The 21,794-nt window shown below is 48.0% G+C and overlaps 1 protein-coding gene across 1 annotated transcript in view; it reads left to right on the top strand.

Moving 5' to 3' along the window:
* Piezo2 (piezo type mechanosensitive ion channel component 2) overlaps positions 1-21,794 on the top strand; it is a 272,462-nt gene that overhangs the window by 75,733 nt on the left and 174,935 nt on the right. The window lies entirely within an intron of this gene.

The raw sequence follows: 21,794 nt of genomic DNA, 5'->3' as shown, positions 1-21,794 counted from the left end.
GCCTGTGTCCTTATCAGTGACAGTCATTTTGGAGGCTCTGTGGAGCCTGCAGTCAGCTGACCCAGTCCCCTCTAGTCCTGTCCTTGGAGACAGGCCTCCCGAGTCTCTGAAAGAAGCAGCCCCTCTCGCTCCGGGGTCCTCTGCTTACATTGGCCGCGACGCGCAGCAGGAATGCATCTTCTCCTGCCAGCTGTGGCTGGTGTCGCAGCCCAGTCCACACTTTCCTGAGATCATATTTTTCAATCCAGATGCAATAAAAGCTCTTGGTGCCAGGCTGCTGCACGGAGGCCAAAATGGTTGGCTGCTGCCCCGCCTCTGCTCCTGGACTCGGGAGTGTGGGAACTGGGGTTCTCGGAGCTCTTCTGTCACCCCTGGGTTAGAGAACACATCTGGGAAGGTCCCTAGAAAAGAGCAGGAGAAGCAGCCGGACTAGTTTAGCGCTGCCTCTTCCTTCCACTGTGTACACTTGCTCTGGGTCTTGGAGGTTGCTCAGCGGGGCTTGTTGTGGGGCTGTGGCACTCCTCTGTGACATGCATGTCACTCACATCCTGCCTCAGGGCTGACTGAATCTGCTGCCAACCAGCAGGAGACGAGAAATATGCTTCCTATCTCTCAATCAAATGCCAATTAAAAAATTCCAAACTTCTACAAATTACTTCCTGGGAAATTATATCTCAGAATAAATATAACAATCATTTCTACTAACCCCTAAAGAGGCATCTCTGTGGGAACACTGCGAGTCCTAACACCCCACCTTCTTTTAAGGACTTCTGGCTGTGCACTGGCACGGACACACTTCCCCTGTCTCCTGGAGCAGGTAGATGATTCCACAGAAGCACCCTCTTTACACAAGGCTGACTTTATAAGCAAGCAAGACTCCCTCACAGGTACCTCAGGAAGGGACAGCGTGCATCCACATGTGTCCAAGGGAAGCATATCATTTATTTGCATATTTGGTATTTCTGTAATGCACATGTTATAAAATATAATGTAAATAAATTCTCAATAAACATTAGTCAAAGGAGAACATTATGGATTGATGATTGTTCTTAAGAAATGATGTGGTGGTTTAGCAAAAGAATCAACCATGCTTTTGTAGCTACTTCTTGAAATTTTCCCTCTTTGGAACCTTCAGTCTGTGCACGGTACCCCCCAAGCACTCCAACAAGCACTTCTTGTCTGTCCCAAACTGCCTCCTAACTACTCACACCAAGTCTCCAAGCACTCGTTCTAATCAAGAAATAACAAACCTTCTGTAGGAATGAGTATTTTTAAGGATCATTTTCATCCCAATTCCTGGGTTTTTAGCTAAAACTCTTTTTTCCATTATGCAAAACGTTGGATTTGTTCTGTTCTCCTTTTACTGACCAGGGTCTGCCTCCTGGGATACTAACCCACTTCACTTACTGTGAAACTCAGCAACTTGCCAACACCAGGGAGGGGAGAAAGGGAAGCCTGGAACACCCTGCTTGGTTGTCGAAAGGTGGGGATGGATGTTAGCCTCCCCAGGGAGTATCCCTTTCATTTCTGGAAGATGTTCTTGCAGTATGCAGAATTGCAAGTGGGCAGGTTTTTATTATTTCTCTCCCAGTATCTTAAAAACAGCATTTCACTGTCTTCTTGCTTTGTCATCTGACCATCTCGCTCAGACCATCTGAGGCCTTTCCTGCCCTCTTCCCTCTAGGTAACATGGATTTTTAATCTAGTTGCTTTTAAGATTTCTGTTCTTCATGATTTGGAGCATTTAAATAGGGTGTGCCATCCACTGACTTTTATCGACTTTCTCCTTCCCAGAGTTCCTTGAGATTCTCTTGTGTTTATACTTTCATGGGATTGAGAATGTGCTTGGCCATTATTTCAGGGTCCAGTTACATGCCCACTGTGCCAGCTTAGGCTGCTCACACCTAGGTGCTCCTTGCATTTTTAATGGTCACTTTTTTTCTCTGTTTTGCTTTGGTTAGTCTCTGGTGCTATGTCCTCACATACGCTAGCCTTTTCTTCTGCAAGCTCTGATCTGCTGCTAATAACAAGTCAGTTTATTTTTCATCTTAGTCATTATAGTTGTATTTTTATATCTTCAAGCATATGAAATGGAATTATGAAGCTGGGTGTGGTGGCTCACACCTGCAATCCCAGCAGCTCAGGAGGCTGAGGCAGGAGGAGCGTGAGTTCAAAGCCTCAGAAATATAGTGAGGCTGTAAGCAACTTAGCAAGATCCTGTTTGAAAATAAAATGTAAAAGGGCTGGGGATGTGGCTCAGTGGTACAGTGCCCCTGGGTTCATTCCCAGATACCAAAAAAAAAAAAAAAAAAAACCCAAGAAGAAGAAGAAAAAGAAATATAATGACTCTGGAATTTGTCGTTTGCTAATTGGAACACCTGTGGCACCTCTGGGATGATTGTATTTGTTTTTTTGTTTGTTTGTTTTTTACTCATTTTAGATAGTGGTTTTCTACTTCTTTATATATCTGGTAATTTTTTTTTTTTTAAGAAGGTAAAGAGATTTATTTTAGCCCATGGTTCTGGAGGTTCAGGGCTCACATCTGGTGATGGTCCTCTTGCCACATGACAAGAGATGGGGAGAGTGTTGGTCTGGTCTTTCTCCCTCTTCTTCTTTATTTTTTTTTCATGTTTATTGGTGCGCTATAGTTGTATATAATGGTGGAATTCACTGTTGCGTATTCATTATATCTTGTCATTTTTAGTTTTCGGATGCCTACCTTGTGAATTTTACCTTGTTGTGCACTGGGCATTCTTTATATTCCTATATGGAACCTTGAGCTCTGTTCTGGAAAGCAGTTACGTCATCAAGAAGAGCCTTCCTCTTTGGGGTGTGGTTCTGAAAACCAGAGCAGTTCGTCTTCCCACAGCCGAGGCAGGACCCTCAGCGTGTCTGGTGGGAGGCAGCACTTCTGGTCCCTCCAGTGTCTTCAGAGGGCTTCCTCCTCAGGTTCAGATGGTCTTTGTGCTTGAGGGTGAGAGCACGGTGCTGGGGCCTTCAACAAGTCTCCCCCTCTCTTCTCTCCCAGCTCCCCGCTGTGCACCAAGCTCTCTTGCTCTCCCTGGACTCTGCACCCCGTGTCCTGTACTTGGGGAGGCTCTGCCCCTCTCCCCTCCCCTCCCTGCACTGCACCTGGGCACCCTCCTGACAGGAATCTGGGAGCAGCTCTTGGGTTTGCTTCATTTTTTTTCTTTCGGGGACCACTGTCCTTTGTTGCCTGAGATCCAGTGTTTTGAAAAGTCTTCATTCCATACGTTAGTCTTTGATGTATTTTCTGTTTGTGGTTGTCTTAGACAGGAGGGTAAATATGGTATCTGAAGTGCCATCTTGGTTGGAAGTGGAATCTCCGAAAGATTTGAAGATAAACAATATTCACCTAATCTTGCTTTTAAAATGTTGTCTTTGGGCTCAATTGTTTTGTTTTGTTTTTCAGGAAATCTCCTTTTTCTCTTAGATTGATTTTAAGATTTATTTTTTGCAGTGCTGGGGATGAAACCCAGGGGCGCTCTACCACTGCACTACATCCCCAGCCCTTTCATTTTTCACTTTGAGTCAGGTTCTTACTAAATTGCCTAGGCTAACCTCAAACTTGAGGTCCTCCTGTCTCGGCCTCCCAAGTGGGTGGGATCGCGGGTGTGGGTCACTAGGCCAGGCTCATTTTCTTTGCAGTGTTCTTGACTTTCACTGTAAATTTCTTTTTATTCATCCTTGTGATTTATTGGGCTATCACATAATAATTGACATTTTTAGTCAAATCTGGGAAAATGTTTGCACACTGTCTCTCTGAATACAGTATCTTTGTTGTTGTTTTTACTCCTCTGATTTGGAACTCTGTCCTTTCTGTTGTATTTTGGGTGACTTCTTTTGAGCTTTCCCTCCCTAATCCCCTTCTATATCTGTCCAAATAGACGATTGCTGCATCTGCAGAGTATTTGTTTTAAATGTTTATATTTTCATTTCCTTCAAAAATGTTTTCCTTTGGTTCTTTTAAAAACACTTTTGTTTGTCATTTGAGTCTCTTTCTCTCTGTTTACGTTTCCAGTCTTCGCTTTTGTTTATCTAAATTTATTGAGCCGACTGTTGTCCCCTCTGTCTCCTAGTCCCTCAGCTCTGAGGAGTGCCTTGTGGTCTCTGGTTGGGTCACTTTGGGTTTGGGGTGTTTCGTATTTGCACCTCCATCTTTTATTCCTGGGATGTTTGCCATAAAGGAGCCCTGAGGCTCCGTGTGCAGGGGTGTTCTTTTCTGAGTGAACAAGAAGCTTTTGCTTCTATCAGAGACCTGGGGACACTGCCAGCCTCATACCATCCTAAAACAGATTCGCAGCTGGAAGCTTTTTAGGCTGTGTCGGGTTTGAGAATTCAGGCAACTTGTATGGATGCAAATTCCTGAGAAAGGTGTTTTCCTCTCCCTTCTTGGTACAGGTGGATGAGGGAGCTTGCCATTTCCTTCTGTGTGAGATTCCTTCAAGTTAAAATGTATTTATTTATTTACTTATTTAGTGACACTAAGGATCAAATCCAGGGTCTCTTGCAGGCTCAGCAAGCACTCTGCCCCAGAACCACATCTCCACGCCACAGTTGAAATCTGCAGGACGGGAAGGAGCCGGTCAGGGTCCCAGTTTTATTCCAACAAGGCTGTCCCTCGGAGGAGAGCAGCTCCTGTGGCACTCACAGGGCAGCTTTATAGCCCGCAGGAGGAGCCTCGTAAGTTGCTTAGGAGCCTAAGCTGTGGGGGCTGACCGTTTAGCAGGTTCGTGTTCTTAGGGAAGTTAAGCGGCTTTGTCTCAGAACCCAGACTTTGGAACCTCTAGGTAAAATGTCTCCTGACCTAAAATGGTGACTCTGATGTCAATACTGATTTGATGCCAATACCCACAGTCCTGGATAGTTAGAGGCGAACTCAAGCCCTGTGTGTCCTCTCTGTAGCCTTTCTCCTGGGCAGCAATACAAGCACATGTCGGTCTGAATTCTCTTAGACACGCAGTATCCAGCAGGCACAAAGCGTGGGTGATTCTTGTGTGTGGCGTGCCCAAAGGCCCCGGCCTTGTCTACTAAGGAACTTGGGGCACAGCCGCATGAAATGCTCACAGAGGACATACAGGGACTCTGTGGGCAGGATCAGGTATGTCTGTGTCCACGTCTGCACCTGTGCTATGGGTCTGGGGGCTGGACCAGCATCATTTCAGAATAGCTTACCCAGCCGACAGCGAGCAGTCCGTCAGGGCAAGAGCTTGCTGGCTTCCCATTACCTGTCCCTGCCAGACTCTTCCGTGCACGCAGATCCATGCCGAACGTCACCCGTGCACAGGGCACACTGATGTTAATAAACAGCAGACCCCGTGTCAGTCACAGATGAAGAAAGCCAAAGCGTGGCCGCCTCTAGACTAGGAAGGGCTGGCCGGCCCCTTGGGTTGTGTTTCCCATGGGGCAGCTGACTGTCCTTGGTGACAGCTAGGACACATCTGGCACCGCCCTTGCTGAAGTACCCACTTCACAGCTCCCCTGCATGGACCCCTGTGGCACACACGTCCCCGCAGGCTCCCTTGTACGGATCCCCATGGCACACACGTCCCTGCTCGGCTCCCCTGTGTCGATCTGTGGCACACACGTCCCCTAATAGCACGTGTTGTGGGTTCCTCTGCCGTCCTTGCTGCCTGCCCAGCTCAGCCTTTGACATGATGCACACATGTCCGTGAACCAGATGGTGGCCCAGGATCTGACCTTGGGGCAACCTGTAACAGAAGGCCCAGGACACCTCCCAGTCTGCAGAGTCTTCTCCCAGAACATGCTCAGAATGTCAATTCAGCTTTGAAATGTGACTGACCACTTCTACTCATCACTTTCATGTCTGGGAAATTTGTTTTTGAAAAATTATCTTCATGGTTCAAAATAAGTGACTTCATAAATTCATTGAATATGCTTTTTTCTGATCATGAAGAATCAACATGTTTATTGTCACCACTGGAACAATATGCTTGATAGATGGGTGAAGTCTAAGTAGTTAATTTTTAGCATTTTTCTAGAAGGGTTCAAGGCTAATTAAAACTAAGAGCTAAAAATATGAAATCTTTGCTGACTTCCTGGGGAGACGTCTTGAGGAGACTGCTGGGCTTCCGAGTCTATCCTTCCTCTGTCTAGCCTTGGGTTTTTGGCAGAAGTTGGTGCTTAAAATAGGTGTTTGCTTGTGGTCAGATATTTCTCCTGTTAATACCTGTTAGATGCCCATATATTAACTTTTTTCGTGTTATATGTCTGTAGCTCTTAGCTCTTTGCAAATCTCCCTTCTCGCTGCTCTTTCAGTTTGTGCTGAGACTCGCCAGAAGCAGTCTGGACCAGCAAGCCCATCACACAGACGAGAAAGCTGGGCACAGCCACCTCACAGTCTGTGGGCTAAACTGAGACTTGACGACACATCTTCTGATCCAAAACTTAATGCCTCTTCTGTTTTTCCATTGATTCTTTGCTCCCATTTTGGTGCAGCCCATTTAAATGCAGCCTCTCCATGCCATGTGAGATGGCAGATGGTTTGGTTATTAGAAGCAAGACATGAATTACTTTGTTACCTGCACAGCTGCTTGCTGAAAACCATTCGCCTCCTCTCTGTTCTGCTCCCTAAAACCCACAATTTGTGTCTCCACCAACGGGATCAAAGCAGATGTTAAAGGACGACGTTAATGTGGCTTCATTTACCATTTTCCTGGGTAAGCGCAAGCCAGGGCAGAGCCTTTGAGAATGTGGGTAGAACCTGGCTAGAGGTCTGGGTAGAGGAGGAATGAGGGGCCATCTAGAGTGTATAAAGTGCTTAGAAGAATCGACAAGTAGCTCTGCAGGATTAAGGACCTGGAAAGAAGTTCTCAGAATTTAGAAGTTGGAACACTAGAGAAATGAGAGGAATGAAGGAAAAAATCTAAGTTTATGGAAACCCAGTGTGACTCTTGACCGCAGGTCTGTTTTCAACTTGCCTGTTGCAAGGAGCATAGGGACAGCATTGTGATAAGGGAGCCCTGTACACAGGGAGAAGAACACACGGGGGCTCCCAGTAACCTGCAAAGCCCTCACCACAGTGGGACCTTCTCGGGCCACGTCCTCTCTGTGCGAAGCTCACCACCAGCCACGAGGGCTCGGCACTTGTGAAGATAGATCCCTGCTGGCACAGGCCACTCCACAGAGCTGCCTCCACGCAAGGCTCACAGTCAGAAACCATCCTTCGGGCCTCCCCAGCTTGCTGAGCAAGAACACTACTGGCCTGTGAAGCACTCAGCAGACGGGAGGCGACCTCGCCTTCATGCACAGACCGGCTCCTGGCTCCGGGAGGGCATTTTAAGGAGCTGTGTTTAATGTGTGAGCCATCTCCTGGTCCTCACATGGGATTTCCTAGTAAATAATTTACTCTTCATAAACTAAATATTCATTTCTCTCGATGACAGTGAGCTGGGTTGTCTGTCCAGAGTTGGCATTATGGAGAAAACAGAGCAGATGGGAAGAAAAAAATTCTACATGAGTTTAGGAACTTTCCAGACCATCAGGGCTTTCAGGGAGGGGGCATGGGAGGATCAAAGGAGGAAGCTGGGAACTGAATGGCGGCTCACACCACGGCACGGAACCAGGGAGCCCTGCTTTCCTCGTGGGGTCCTGCCAGGCCAGATGCACCATGGTGGGAATGCTCCTTGGCTCTCATGTGTACAGCCTCTCAATTTGGTCTTCAAAGCGGAACCTGGAAAAGCACAGCTTGCGGGATTTTTATATTCCCTCTCCCTCCCCCCCTTCCCTCCCTCCTTCCTTCCTTCCTTCCTTTCATTGAACCCAGCAGCACTGAGCCATATCCCCCAGCCCTTGTTAATTATATTTTGAGACATGGCCTTGATAAATTATCCAGTCTGGCCTTGAACTTGCCATCCTCCTGTCTCAGCCTCCTGAGTGGCTGGGATTACAGGCATGTGCCGCTGCACCCGCCATTATTTGTTTTTTTTTTCTCATCTGTAGCAGTGATGTATTCCACAGGGCTGAGTTTTTTTGATGGCCTGCCCCACAGTGATAACATCTGTTTCTGGCACTTGAGCTCAAAAACTCTAGCCCCAGGCTTTGAGTCTTGACAGAGCTTTTACAAGTTTGCTCCAGGCCTTTAACCTTCCAGGGGAATTAGCTGACCAAGAGGTCACCAGATATGAAGGGACAGGGATGAGCAAGATTGTCATCTCAGTTGCACAGGCTGGCCGCAGCCTGGCTGATTAGAAAGCCCTCTTCTCTGGTTCTCTGAGGCTTCCTTTTTCTTTTCTTTTCTTAATTTTTTGAGGAGTGTGTTAAAAAGCAATCTGGGTGAGTCCAGACTCCAGGAGACATTCCAAAGCAAGCTGCACCTTTATAAATCCAATGAGGGTTTATGAGCTGTAAAGTTTGCATTACAGAAGAAGGAAAAAAAAAAGAATCCAGACCTTGCCGTTTCAGAACTGATGCCAACACAGTTTCAGTAGAAAGTGAGGCGAGGCCCCAAGGAGAAGGCCTCAGGCCCTAAGAGGCAGCATCCCGAGCTCTAGAAACTGCTGGGGAGCAGACCGGCTGGCCCCACAGTCGCTCACAGAGCACTGCTTCTCTGCTCTGGAAAGCAAGTGGGATTTGGGTCCCTCCCCACAGCCTTCCCAGGTGTCTCCCTGGGGGTGCGGCGGGCGATTTAAGGACTCCATTTTAAATCAGTTGCTCCCCATTATCAGCCCCTGGCAGATCTTTCCTCAGAAGTCACAGGACAAATGAGAGTTCTGGGGGCTGGGGCTTCCTTCCACGCACGTCCCCGCAGGCAGGGAGGGCGGCCCAGGCGGTGGGCTGCCAAGCAGAGGACCAAGGCTGCTGTCGCCGGCCTGTTCGCAGCGCCGGGCCTTTCTTGGGTCACGGAACGTGTGTCAGGGGTCCTGCTCCTCAGGGAACTGCTCTTTAAAGGGAATCCAACCTGCCTCGTCACCTCCATGCTACTGTGCCCTCTGGACAGCAGCTTGGAGATTTGAAAGCCGTGACCACACTGTCCCCCCAAGCCCCACCCCATGCATGGCAAGGGACACAGATCAGGCTTCCCCCAGGAAAGCAAACATTTGTATTCATAAGCCTGTGTGGCATGAGGGGACATTTCCTGAAGTCCCCAGGCATCCTGGGCCAAGGAAGAAAACCAGGAATCCTCCCATGGTACCCTCAGAATCAAAAATTGACATTCCTGAAAAGGGCAGCAACACTGTCCCATGGTGTGGTCAGCGTGCAGATGTTAGAACCAGATGGTCTGTCTTGGAATGCTGTGTGCCCCAATCAAGTTAGTTAACCTCTCTGTGGTCTTAGTTCCCACATCTATAAAATGGCTGTACTACTGGTCCCTACTATGTTTATAGAACAGACATGATGATTAAATAAAATATGTTAATATTTATAAAGCCTTAGATTAGTGCCTGCCACATGGTAAATATCTACTTATTTTATCACTTGTTTATTTAATTGGTACTAAGGTACTTATTTTAAAGTGGGCTGAACCCAGGGCCTTGCACATGCTTCACCTCTGAGCTACATCCCCAAACCTTACATTTTTAAAAAATTCTGGCTGACCGCCCTCGATTTATTTATTTGTTTGTTTGTTCGCAGTGCTGGGGCCTCATACACGCTAGGGAAATGCCATGCACTGAGCCACACCCCCAGCCCTGTAAACTACTTCGTAAGTGAAACATAAATAGTAAAGAAGGAAATTAAGGAGCAGACTTACAGAAATAAGTGACTGGGAACAGCTGAAGATGGATCATCAGACCCGGGGGCGGGAGAGTACCCTCCTGGAGCAGGTGAGGAGAGGGGAGTCAGGCCTCTGGGCGCTCAGGATCAGGGGCTCTTTGCTATGGCCCTTGGGCCTAACCCGCCACACACACGCCACACACATGCAAGCACACGTGCAAACACACATACTGCACAAACACTCCACACTCACCATGCACACAGGCCCCGGCGTCCGGGTGTTGTCTGCGAGCACCCACAGTTTGCTCTCACTGTGTCCATTTCAGAAGGGCAGTGGGCTGGGATATTCCAGTCATTGCCTAAACAAGCGCCCCCTCTGTGACTGATTTATATCACAGCTGTGGCTCATGCTCAGCGCACAGAGTCTGAGGCCTGGCCACCTTTTCCACAGCAGCTGGGAGCCTGCAGCTGGCCAGGGCTTCAGCAAAGGACCATAAATCTCTCTGAGTCAGCATGAGGACCAACTAAGAGGCTTTCCTCCTCTTCCCCCTAATGCATTCGATTAAACCATTAGACAGACGGGGACCAAGGCGAAGGGCTTTTGCACCCAGAGGACAGGGACGTTTAGGTTTGAGATGCTCCAAGAGTAGACTTGCATCCCCTGCACAGTTCCTCCCAGAGTGTCCTGGGCAGTTCCAGGCGTTAATGTGCAGAGGGTCACACCTGGGAGAGACACAGTGGCAGTGAGCCGAGGGAGAGATAGTGCTTTAAGGAGGGCGGCCACCGATCTCCTTAGGTTGCTAATAAACAAAGAGAACTTTGGCTGTTATCATGTTGGGTCCAGAAGAATCTCCTGGACCCATGTGGACTTGGGATGCGAGGGCCCTCAGGCCCGAGACCCGTATTTATGACATTTATTCATTTACAACAGACCTTTTTCATTTATTTTATTTATAGCCTGTGAGAAGTCAGGATTATAAAAATGAAATGAAACTCTGGCTCCCTCTTTCAAAAGGGCACTGAGTAGCTCTTGGTGGAACAGAGAGGCCACTGGGGAAGGAACCGTGGTGTGTCGATGGATCATTTTCCAGAGGGCCTGGCTGGCTGTGGACACGGACATGGCTGGGGCCTGCTGACGCTCTCTCACACTGTGCTGCACCCCTGAATCGGATCCACAAGTCTTCCTTTGACTTTTCTTTCTGGGTTGCCCTTTCCCTCTCTCCAAAGAGGAGACCTGGGAGGGTGTTAGTCCCAGAGCCTGAGGATTTGCCTCTCCTTCCTGAGGGCCTGAGTGTGAGCCGCCTCTCCTGCTTGTGTGCCGGGTTGCATCTGGAATGCAGTTGTGGCCGCAGCACCGGTGTGTGGAGCTCCTGTGAGGGTGGACCCTTGGTCTTCCCCAGACGCAATACTTTAATCCACCTCAAAGTTCTTGGGCTTTGCTCTTCTGCCTTTTCGTAAGCATTTATCCCCCTAAAAATCCAGTTTTTCTATCTCCTAAAGCACACAGAGTGTAAATAAAGCACGCAGAGCCTGCTGGGTTACCAGCCCCAGAGGGCCGGAGGGGCAGACCGGGTGGGACCGGCTGTGAGCTCTCTGCTGGAGAGCACAGAGTCCAGAGTGCTGCCTTCAGTCCAGGACAGCCTCCCCTGCCTCATGCCTCGGATCTGAAAGACTCTATACAGACACAGACTTTCTAAAAGTTGGATATGTGCTGCATTTTTGAGGCATATTGATTGCTTGTCAACCGGTTCAGATTTAAAACTCAGAGACCCTGCTATGTGCCAAGAGGTTAGTCAGACATTCTTCTGTGTGAATGTAATGTTCACAATATTTATCAGTAAAAAGCACAATTCTGAAGCAAAAGCCTGGCTGTCACAGAGCTGTGGGGCACCAGCCCCTCTCCAGTGGCCTGCGGTGGGAGCCGAGGAGCCCTCCCCACTGTGTCCTGCTCTGTGGACCCCCCTCTCCTCCAAATGGACCTGGAAAAGCCCCCATGTGGCTGACCCCACTGGAGTTTCTGTGTGAGTCAGGCCTTGCGGATGATGCTTCCCCCCCCCCCCACTTTGGTCAGTGGCTCTAGTTTGCAAAGGAATCTTTGCTAACAAAAAGTACAGAAAAGAAAAAGAAGGAAGGAAAGAAAGAGAGATCTTAACTTTTGAGAGGATCGAAGGCAGGACAAATAACAATACCATACTAGCAAAAATGGCTGCCAGTCTCTGGAGAGAAGAGGGGAAACAGAGGAAAGACATCCAGGAAATCTGTGGCTTGCCTTCCTCCTGTATGTGTGACCCAGGTGACAAATGCACCACTCCTCTGTGTCCCTGGGGCCTTAAGTACAGCAGAGAGCATTGGTATTCTTCACACAGGCAGCTCTGAGGTGGGCTGTGCCCCAGGAAGTCCCTCCTGCCCTCCCCTCCCCTCCCCGTGTGCCTGCCCTTAAGGCCTACTGTCCAGGGCAGTCATTGAAGATGACAGCTTCAAGACCAGCATGGAAGGTCTTTGGCTTCTACAGAACCCGGGACCTCCCTCATTGGCTCATGATTGCCTGTGTATGTTTAAGGATGCCCTCATAAGCACCCATCAGAATACTTTCATAAGCCCTTCATGAAGGACTTAAGGTTAATGAAGGCAACGAAGTAAGCTTCATTTGTTTTGTTTTTTGTTTGCTTGTATTTATGGTACTGGAGATTGAACCCAGGTGTACCTTACCCCTGAGCCACATCCCAAGCCCTTTTTATTTTTATTTTGAGACAGGGTCTCACTAATCTGCTGAGGCTGGCCTCGAACTTGTGATCCCCGTGCCTCAGCATCCCATGTCACTAGGATTACAGACGTGTGCCTTCATGCCCAGCTGAATGAAGATTTTTATGCATTTGACCTGACTAGACTTTCTGTGCATTTCCCAAGAAAATTTTAGGAGATTTTTGGCAAACCCATACTGAAAGGAAAGATCTGGAATACGATGTGGATCAACTGGAACCACAAAACATAATGATGTGGCAAAGTCAGACCAGAGCTATGCCAAGTCCTCTGCTATACATGTAGATGTATTTCTCAGCTAAGCGTGTGTGCGTGTGCATGTGTGTGTGGGTGTGTTGGGCCAAGGGATGGTGAGGGAGCTGTGCTGTGTTGGGTTTGCACAATGGGCATCCTGAGGCTCCTGCATGCTGCTCACGTCTCGGCATCGTCCCTCGCCCACCACCCAAGACCCTCCGGGAGCCGTGGCTGCCGTCATCCACCACCTGCCTCGTGCCAGCCTTGCACACATGCTCTGCTTACCTGCTCCCCTTGTAGTCATGCAAAAAGGACCTTGACCCCCCTTCAGAGCTGCCTTGACTGACCATGGCAGCGGACTCATGGCAAGTGGTAGGATGGAGGTTCAAGGCCAAATTTGTTTTGCTGCAAAAGCTGAATCCTTGCTGTCTGCCCTGCTGGAATTCCTGGGACTTCACGTGTGGTTTTGAGAGAACAGTGACACCCTGAAGGAGAGGGAGGTGAGCATCTCAATGCAAGCCACTCATGTTTTAGGCCATCATGAACCCATGAGAGGAGTGGTAAAAGCCAGTGTATTGACCCAGAGATAAGTGCATGTGGATAAGATGCCAACTCATGGAGATGTTGTGGCTGGAGACCGCCAGCTCCTGAGGCCCTTGCAGCAGACTCCGCCCAGGCCCAGGCCTTTCCTCCAGGTTGGGCCATGGTCATGGCTGTGCAGGACCTGTCAGAATGAGACCTGTCCATATTCCCAAGAGCACATCCGAGGTGACTGTTTCACACTCCTTAGTGACTTGCACTTGTGAAGCAAGTTGCCTGTGACATGCTACATCCTTACCTCAAGTCATATCGTGAAGTCCACACGAGACGGACAAGTGGGAGCTCTGTGAGCACCTCAGACGTCCCACTCGACCGCAGAGCCACAGTGTAGACAGTGCAGCAGCAGGACACAGGTCCAGAGTCCAGCCAAAGCCACACCCTGGACAAAGGCAATGCTCACCAAACCCAGGAAGCTCCTACGCCTTTGGCTCGGGACTGACCAGACCCAGAGTTTCTGGAAATGCAGAAGGCATTCCCATTAGGAGAAGGAGGCCGAGGCAAACACGTGCACGTCCGAGGAGTATTTTTTAAAGCAGGTTTTGGAGCAGTTCAGGGGCAGCCCATTGTTACAGATTTGCTCATAAAGATGTATTCTTGATAACAATGGACATGGCCACATGCTCAAGCATTTTCTGTGCTGCCTAGAACAGATGGCTTGTCTTGTGTGGTCTTGATGCCTACCTGTCCAAGTTCTCTGAGTAGCATGATGCACCTGTGGAGCATGTGTGATCGCATCCACCCACATGGCAGTCAGCCAGCACACCACCCCACGCACCTGTGCCTCCTCATTCTGCACAAACAACCTAGGCCTACCCTGCCGACCCCTGCCACCCAAATGCACTGCACAGTGCCACCATGATCCTCCTCCTCAGAGTACCCAGCCTGGCCAGGGCCACTCCTCCACTCGTGCTTGGAGTGGCCCTGTCCCTCTGCAACTGAGGCATCCTGCAGTGTCCTCCTGGCCCTGTCCTCGTCCTCTGCTCAGCTGCTCTCTTTCCTGTAGCTGCAAGGACTCCCACGTGTCTTAGCCCAGGGCCACACTGAATGCTTCCAGCTATCCCTCTCAACTTCCCCTGCTCCTCGTCCCTCCCCATCTCAGCTTGGCCTGGCCTTTTAAAAGAGAAGCCTGGCCTTCCTGTCCCCGTTTGTGACGCGGCTTAGTTCCCAGCCTGCTCTTAAGCTGTCTTTCCCACAACCCCACTGGAACTTTTACTGATCTAGGTGTTTGCAGGGCTGGGATGGAGCCAGGCTCAGGCCTGCTGAGCAAGGGCTCCACCCTGACTGCTTCCCTGGCCCCTATGGGGGCCTTTCTGATTCCTGTCCCTAGGAATTCTGGCCCCCTGAGAGCGAGGCACCTGTGGACAAGGCACAGCTCACCCGGTGACCCCGTGTTTAGGGTGACCCAGTGTTTCTGAGTCGGGGGGTCACGGTGGGCAAAGAATGCAGTGCAACTGCTGCCCCTGGGAGGCTGGTGGGCCGCTCGCTGCCCCGGGAGCCGCGTGCGCAGAACACCACAGTGAGCCTCTCACGGACCCGTGAGCTCAAGCGGCTCCAGGAAGTTCCACCCAGGGCCTAAGAGCCAGCTTTGCTCCGTGTGTCCCCACGTTGGTTCTCCAGTGTGTATGCAGCTACTTTAGGGGGTGTCCAACACATCACAACCTGCCGGTCAGATTCAGTCTTAAAGCAGGAAAGTGAAGAGTCAAGGGTTATTTTTAAAAATCAATGATGTAATGAGGGAATTGATTAAGGTTTAAGTTTTGTCAAAGAATAAATCAAAGGTTTTTTTCAAAAGAAAAAATGTTAAGGGGCTGCAGCATCCTCCATGCAGAGATGGGGAGCTGAAGGGTGCATATTTGTGACTAGAGTGTCCCAATCTCCACCCAGGGCAGAGGGAGGAGCGAGGACCTCGTCAGGCTGACTGGCCGACCCTCACTCAGAACCTCTGGACTCAAGTAATTGGACACGCAAGGCCTCATGAGGATCCAAGAACATCTCCATTCCCACCTGTTGGTGCAACAGCGAACCGAAAATCTAAGAGATGGGAATTAATTCCTAGCATAGACATTCTTCAGTTCGCTTCAGGAAAATGAAATAATCAGGGCTTGAAACTGTAAGCCCAAAGGACAAGTGTCTTTGGTGCAGACAGTAACCCCAATACATCAAGCATTTTAGCAAGCAGTAGGAGCAAGGCAAATGTGATAGGCTTGCTAGACCTCCGCCAGACCTGGCTCCATGGTTAATTATGATAAGACAAGTTAAAGTAAAAGGTTTGTAAAAGGCAAAAAAAGGATTCACAGAGCTCAACTCAATCAAGTGCAGGTATTGAATGAATTTGGGGGATAGAATTTGATACTATCAATAAAAATTTCATATATCCATACGTGATGACACAATAATTCTGCTTCTGTTGACTTACCCTGAAGCCATATTGGACCACTCAAAGATATGCACCACAGGTGTCCATCATATTCTTTTGTAAATATGTCTTATTTATTAATTAGGAGTTTTATTTTGTTAAATTTTGAAATACTGTGGGGAGATACATTAAGGTCACTGTCTACATCCTATCAGTTTATAAGAGTTACTTTATATATTATTGAGTAATCAAAGCAGGACTCAAACCGGCATGACTCCTGTTTTTATGTGCATACAAAGGTGAATGGCTTGGTATGTGGATATCTCTGCAAAACTATTTCTGTTATTTTCCTATTTTGTAGTGATTTGGGACCACATGCCCCCACTACAGAGGGTTCATGTAGATGTTAGTGACCAGACAGAGGAGAAGGACATTACAAAGTAAGAATATAGTGGGAATGAAAATGATGCTTTTAGCCGGGCATGGTGGCACATGTCTGTAATACCAGCTGCTCAGGAGCCTGAGGCAGGAGGATTGCAAGTTCAAAGCCAGCCTCAGCAACTTAGAGAGGTCCTAAGCAACTTAATGAGATCATGTCTCAAAAAATAAGAAAGATCTGGGAATGCAACTCAGTGGTTAAGTGCTCCTGGGTTCAATCCCTGGCAGAAAGGAAAGAAAAAAGGGAGGAAGGGAGGGAGGGAGGGAGAAAAAGAGGAAGGAAAGAAGGAAGGAAATGATGCTTTTAAAAATAATCTGTTGTTTGATGTGAGAACTATTAATTAAGAGACATTAGGATTTTTGCCTATCTCTATCTTCTACTCTTACTTTTAATCCATTAATGAAAAATCTCACCTGGGAAATATGACTTGGAAAATTTTGTAGACCTCAGCATTTAGCCCACGATGCTGAGATTGCTCATTGGCTAAGAAAGTGGCATGACTTGACTCACCTCACCCATGAGAACAGCCATTGCTGGAGTTCAGTAGATTTGAGCTAAAGTTCAACACAAGGTCATCTGAACATTTGCCTAGTGAAGTGGTAAACTGAGCAAAAAGATCTGTTTTTCTCACAATTCTATGTTATATTCAATGTGCGTGGCCTGGTAAAATGTTGGCTCCTTTCATTGCATATGAAAATCTTTCCTTTTTAAGAATTAAAAATGATGTCAATGAAGTTTCTGGCAGAGAATTTACATGCAGTGTGATTTCCTGATATTTGAGAGTTCCGTCACCAATTCCTGTGCCAGGCTACATGTTTAGCTGCCAGGTAGCCCCTGTGTCATATGAAAGTATTTGCACTTTTATAGGAATATGCCAGCATGCCCCACCACTTTTGTGACTCATTAGTCCTCTTCTGCAGGCTGTTTTGAAAAAGTAGCAGCACATGTCCAAGTTCCAGTGTCTGTAGTGACCAAGACACACCTGTCCAATTAGATGCAAATCTATGCCTCACTTGACCCCAGTGTACCACGAAGTTTTTCCTCCAGGAAAAAGCAGATGACTTCTCTTCTGTGGTTGAAGCAGAGCAGTGCATTGATTGACAGCGTGCCTCATGCCCCAGTCAGGGAGGAAACAGGAGAATGAGGCACATGGCCAATTCAGAACACAAAGACAGAGAATTTGCTTTTCCACTGATAACACTTATGAAAAACTAAGTCTGCAGACTGAAAATGACTTGCTGAAAGTTCCTCAATGTTATGTTCAGGAAGCGGAGAGACACAAGGGAAGCTTGTCTAGGGAACCACAGGAGGCCAGCAACAAAACTTTTGCTAGAATTCACATCTGAGTAACAAGCAGAACCCTTTGGCTTAAACCACCACTGCAGAAAAATCAAAAGAAATAAAAAATAATCAACCCTCTGCAAAGGTGTCACTGCACACATGACCTTTCATCTGGGTACATTTATTTGTGCTGATTGCACTCCTGCTGTGCATACAGCATGTTAAACAAAGCTGACTGAAGTCTGCACATGCTAGATGAAAGCTGATGTGGAAAGGGGCTTGATGACAGGTAACATCAACCATGGCTCTCACGTACCTCTAAAATTAATAAGCAGACATACAACACTTTGGGGAATAATTTTTTTTAAATTCCATATTATAACCAGATGGGGTGGAAGACAAATGATAGGAAAATGAAGAAGGAAGGTGTCTTAGTCTGTTTTCTGCGCTATAATGGAATGTCACAGGTTGGGTAATTTACAAAGAATAAAGGTTCATTTTGCCCTTGGCTCTAGAGGCCCAGATGTCCAGGAGCATGGTGCTGGCAGCTGGTGAGGGCTCTCTTGTTGCACTGGAACGTTGGCTGAAGGCAGAGCAGAGTGGTGAGACAGAGCAAGTGTGCTAGCTTTGGTCTCTTTCTCTTCTGTCATGGAGGCCCACCACGATGTCCTCATTCAATCCTCTTTATCCCCAAAGCCCCCTCCAAATGGCATCAGCATGTGAATTGGGGGACTGAATTTCCCACACATGAACTGCAGAGGACACCCCCAGACAAAGCAGGAGGAAGAAGACAGCTCCCAGCATATGGCAGGGGGGTGAGCAGGGGGTCCAGGACAGGGGCCCTGCAATCCCTCACCTCCCGGCCCCGTTTGCTCACTTGAAAAGGAGGCAGAATGATCGTATGGATTCCACAGAGTATTTGGGAAGGTTAAATTAGCTAACATATATGAAGTTAGCAGTTTGTAGGGGACTAAGAAGCATACCTGTTTTCATCATTATGCTACTTTGGGGGAAATGTCCATTCTCTTGACTTTAAAAATGGTTAAAAATGGCTACCAGTTATCAAGAATGCTACCACTACCAGCGTCCAACATGTGGATCTCAAGGCATTGCTGACCTTCATGGTCCACAATCAGCGCTTTCTGAGATTCTCACACCAGAGCCCTGACTGCGAACCAGGGTTAGCAATGCTGGCTGATTTCTTCAGTGGATAGATGATAGGTAGGTAGGTAGATAATAGATCATCGATCACAGATGATAGACATGTAGACAGATGAAGGATAATAGATGAAAGACGACAGATGATATTTAATAGATGATAGAGAAACAGGTAAATAATAGATGACAGATAATAGATACATATGTGAAAGATGATAGATATATTGACAGATGATAGATTGATAGATGATAGAGAGAAAGAAGCAGAGAGAAAAGATCGACAGAGCTTTGTTCACACTCAGAGGGGGGAATTGCTGATAGATCCGTTCAGGGAGATAAGACCGCGTGCACTGGCGGGTCAGCCCCTGTGGAGTTGTGGCAGTGCCAGAGTTGTGGGTGTTAATGGTGTTGGAGACCAGACACTAAAACCTGCTCGGCCAGCTGAGTGGCACTGGGTCTGGAGATGGACCCCTGTCAGTTCTGAGGGTGGGGACTGGTGCTGCACAGTGTCCTCTTCCTGCTTTGTACAGCCGGTTTTGGAAGTGAAGACTCCTAGCTCGTGGTTTCCAGCTCTTGGCCCAGGACAGGAGGAGGAAGCCTCTCTGAGCACACAGGAGTCTCCCTCCATGCATCCTCCTCCTCATCGCAGACCCCTCTGCAGGGACAGCAGGCTCCTCCCAACGGTGGGGCCTGCCTGAAACCAGGGGTCGCCCAGCCCTGGATGCGCCTCCATCCTCAACATGCAGGTGTGTGCGGGGTCTAACCTGCCAATCGGGCTCTGTAATTAGCAATCATTAATAATGAAATAGAGCAATTGTAGCAATATGCTGTGATCAGAGTCAGCCCAAGCTTACCAGTCTTTCTTTGTTCCAGAGGTTTTCCATTTAGGGTTCAGATGGCAGTTGACCATGGGAAGCGGTGCTGTAGGAAGCGCGCACGGGTGCGGGGCGTGGTAAATCTCTCTTCAAGTGTCCGGTCCAGGCAGTCTGCCAGCCACTTTTGTTTTCTCCGCTTTTCCTCCGAGAGTCGGGCTGCTTTGGCAAAGGAGAGTGGTATTACCTTACCACGTGGAGCACAGTTAATGGCTTTAAAGAATTCCCCAGCAAGTCAGTAATGAGCTGCCAAAAATACTCTTGGTGCCAAAGGATCTGGATACGTCTGTTCCATTTACTGCCTGTCTCTCATTTCATCGTGAGCCGGCGCTGACCAAGGACATAAAAATCTGCAGCTCTGGGGCACTGTGGGTTTAAGGGCTGAAGGCAGGTTTTAATATGCCCCCAGCACCTGAGGAAGCTAGGAAGGTGTGCACAGAGAGAAGCCTGTCGCTGTGCAAGAGGCTCGGGTGCCCACGGGGGTCGCTCTCCCGTCGACACTGGGCATGGCTGAGGAGCTTCACCATGTTGCCGCTAAGCCTTGCACCAAGACCTTGTCCTTCCTGTCTGAACAATCCCCATTTCTCCCCCACAGGAACATAAGGCCTATTTCTTAATCAAAGCCTCCATGTTCAAAACATCAAATAGCAAATATATAACAGTATAGCAGGATCGTTTATTTTTGAATTTCACATTGATAATAAATTGAATCTGCTAAGAAAAGAGTTTTCTTCAAATTTAAATGGAATTGGGGAATATGAGGAGAAGATCCAGAAAAGCAATGGAAATACAGAGCAGTTTAAAAGGTGCCTGTTTCCCTCCAGAAGCTAAAGGGTCTAAAGACGTGGCATCTAGACGTCCTCCCTCATCCCATCCCTCCCCACAGCCTCCCCGGGCTTCGCCTGGCCTGAGGTCAACATCTGGTTCTGCCCTGATGGAAGACTCTCCTCTCCTGCTCCTTACTTTGGAGCAGAGAGAGAGCCCAGCGGCCTTGAATACATTGTCGCTTTTGCCTGACAAGTTATCTGTCTTGATGGCTAGGATTTTAGGAGCAAGAATCCCTGAAATAGGGACTTTTGATGGCTTAGCATAAAGCTCACAAGACACAAGATGTTCACAGGGGACCTGCTTCTCTGGGCCAGAGGCCAAAAAAAATTCCTGGGCTGGTGAGTTCAAAGTCTGTGTCTTTAATTCCTACTCAGAAAAACATATTGGAATTCAGCTGAAAGAATGACATCATCCAAGAAAATAAGCCAACTCTGCTTTAAATTTGGTGTGTGTGTAATGCATATGTGAAATTTTGTCCTTTATTATAAAGGTTATTTGAAACACTCCAACGTGACCAACTCGTAGGGACCCAAACCCTGGGGTACAACTCCAGCTCCCTGTGACTGCTTCCATCTCTCCTGGGGCTCCTTCAGGCTGCCTGGGGCCACCCCCTCCTGTATAAGCTCCTGCTTTCCCAGGAGCCCAGGTAATGTCTGAGGGTGTCTGCGTGGCTACCAGAAGATGGAGCACTTGAGGCAGAGTTAAGAAAGGCACCCAAACACTTGCCCAGTGTTTTTGATTTCAGAAAAGAAGCAGGGTCACTTCTTAGCTCCTTCTGAAGACTCAAGCCAGAATCTTCCACTTCCTGCTAGCAGAATTATCGTCCACAGAAAGGCAGTGATGATTTGCTCTGATTATCAATTAACGCACAACTTATGAATTTAGGGTAGCATGAACCATCTGTTAGAATAATAGTTGCTGAAATCAAAATAGTTTGGCCACTGGCTAGGCCTCAGGAAAATGTAAAGCCCTCGAATTAGCCCAAACCCTTAACATGTGTACATGAAACATTTTTATTAAAATGTTCTTTGATAAAAATTAGTGCTTCTTTGTCTATCAACTACGTGGAAAATTATTATGTGCCTATCACTTATGGAGGAATGGAAAAATTGTGGCAATTGTTTATACCCAGGTGTTCTTTGCTTTTGTGATTTGGATTTATTACTTACTCCTCCTATGATCGGGATAGCATTTTTACATTTTTAACCATTAAAAACAGTTTAAACTTTAAAGAATGAAAATGCAGTCCCCTGTTGCAGCACTGGTAAAAGGAAGGTGTGGCGCGTGGGTTGGACTGGAGGGTGTCACCTGGAGGGGAAGATGCACCACGGATCGCAGGCCGAGGGTTGGAGTGCTTGGTGCAGGCTTGCTCACCCTACCTGAGCTGGGCATCCTTGGGTGTTTGGAGGATGACTGTGTTTGATCTTCTCTCCTTTGTCCATTTCTGTGTCTTCTTCATTTGTGGAAACCTAGAAAACCTGATCTCTTGAAAGAAGAAGCAACTGGGAGGGTGGAGGGGAGGGCGGGATGGGGAGAGAGCTGTCAAGAGCACAGAATCATAGAATTTGAT

Source organism: Callospermophilus lateralis, chromosome 17 (genome assembly GCF_048772815.1).
Source record: "Callospermophilus lateralis isolate mCalLat2 chromosome 17, mCalLat2.hap1, whole genome shotgun sequence".
NCBI classification, from domain to species: domain Eukaryota; kingdom Metazoa; phylum Chordata; class Mammalia; order Rodentia; family Sciuridae; genus Callospermophilus; species Callospermophilus lateralis.
The sequence above is the reverse complement of the archived record's forward strand: the minus strand, read 5'-3'. Positions and strand labels throughout refer to the sequence as shown.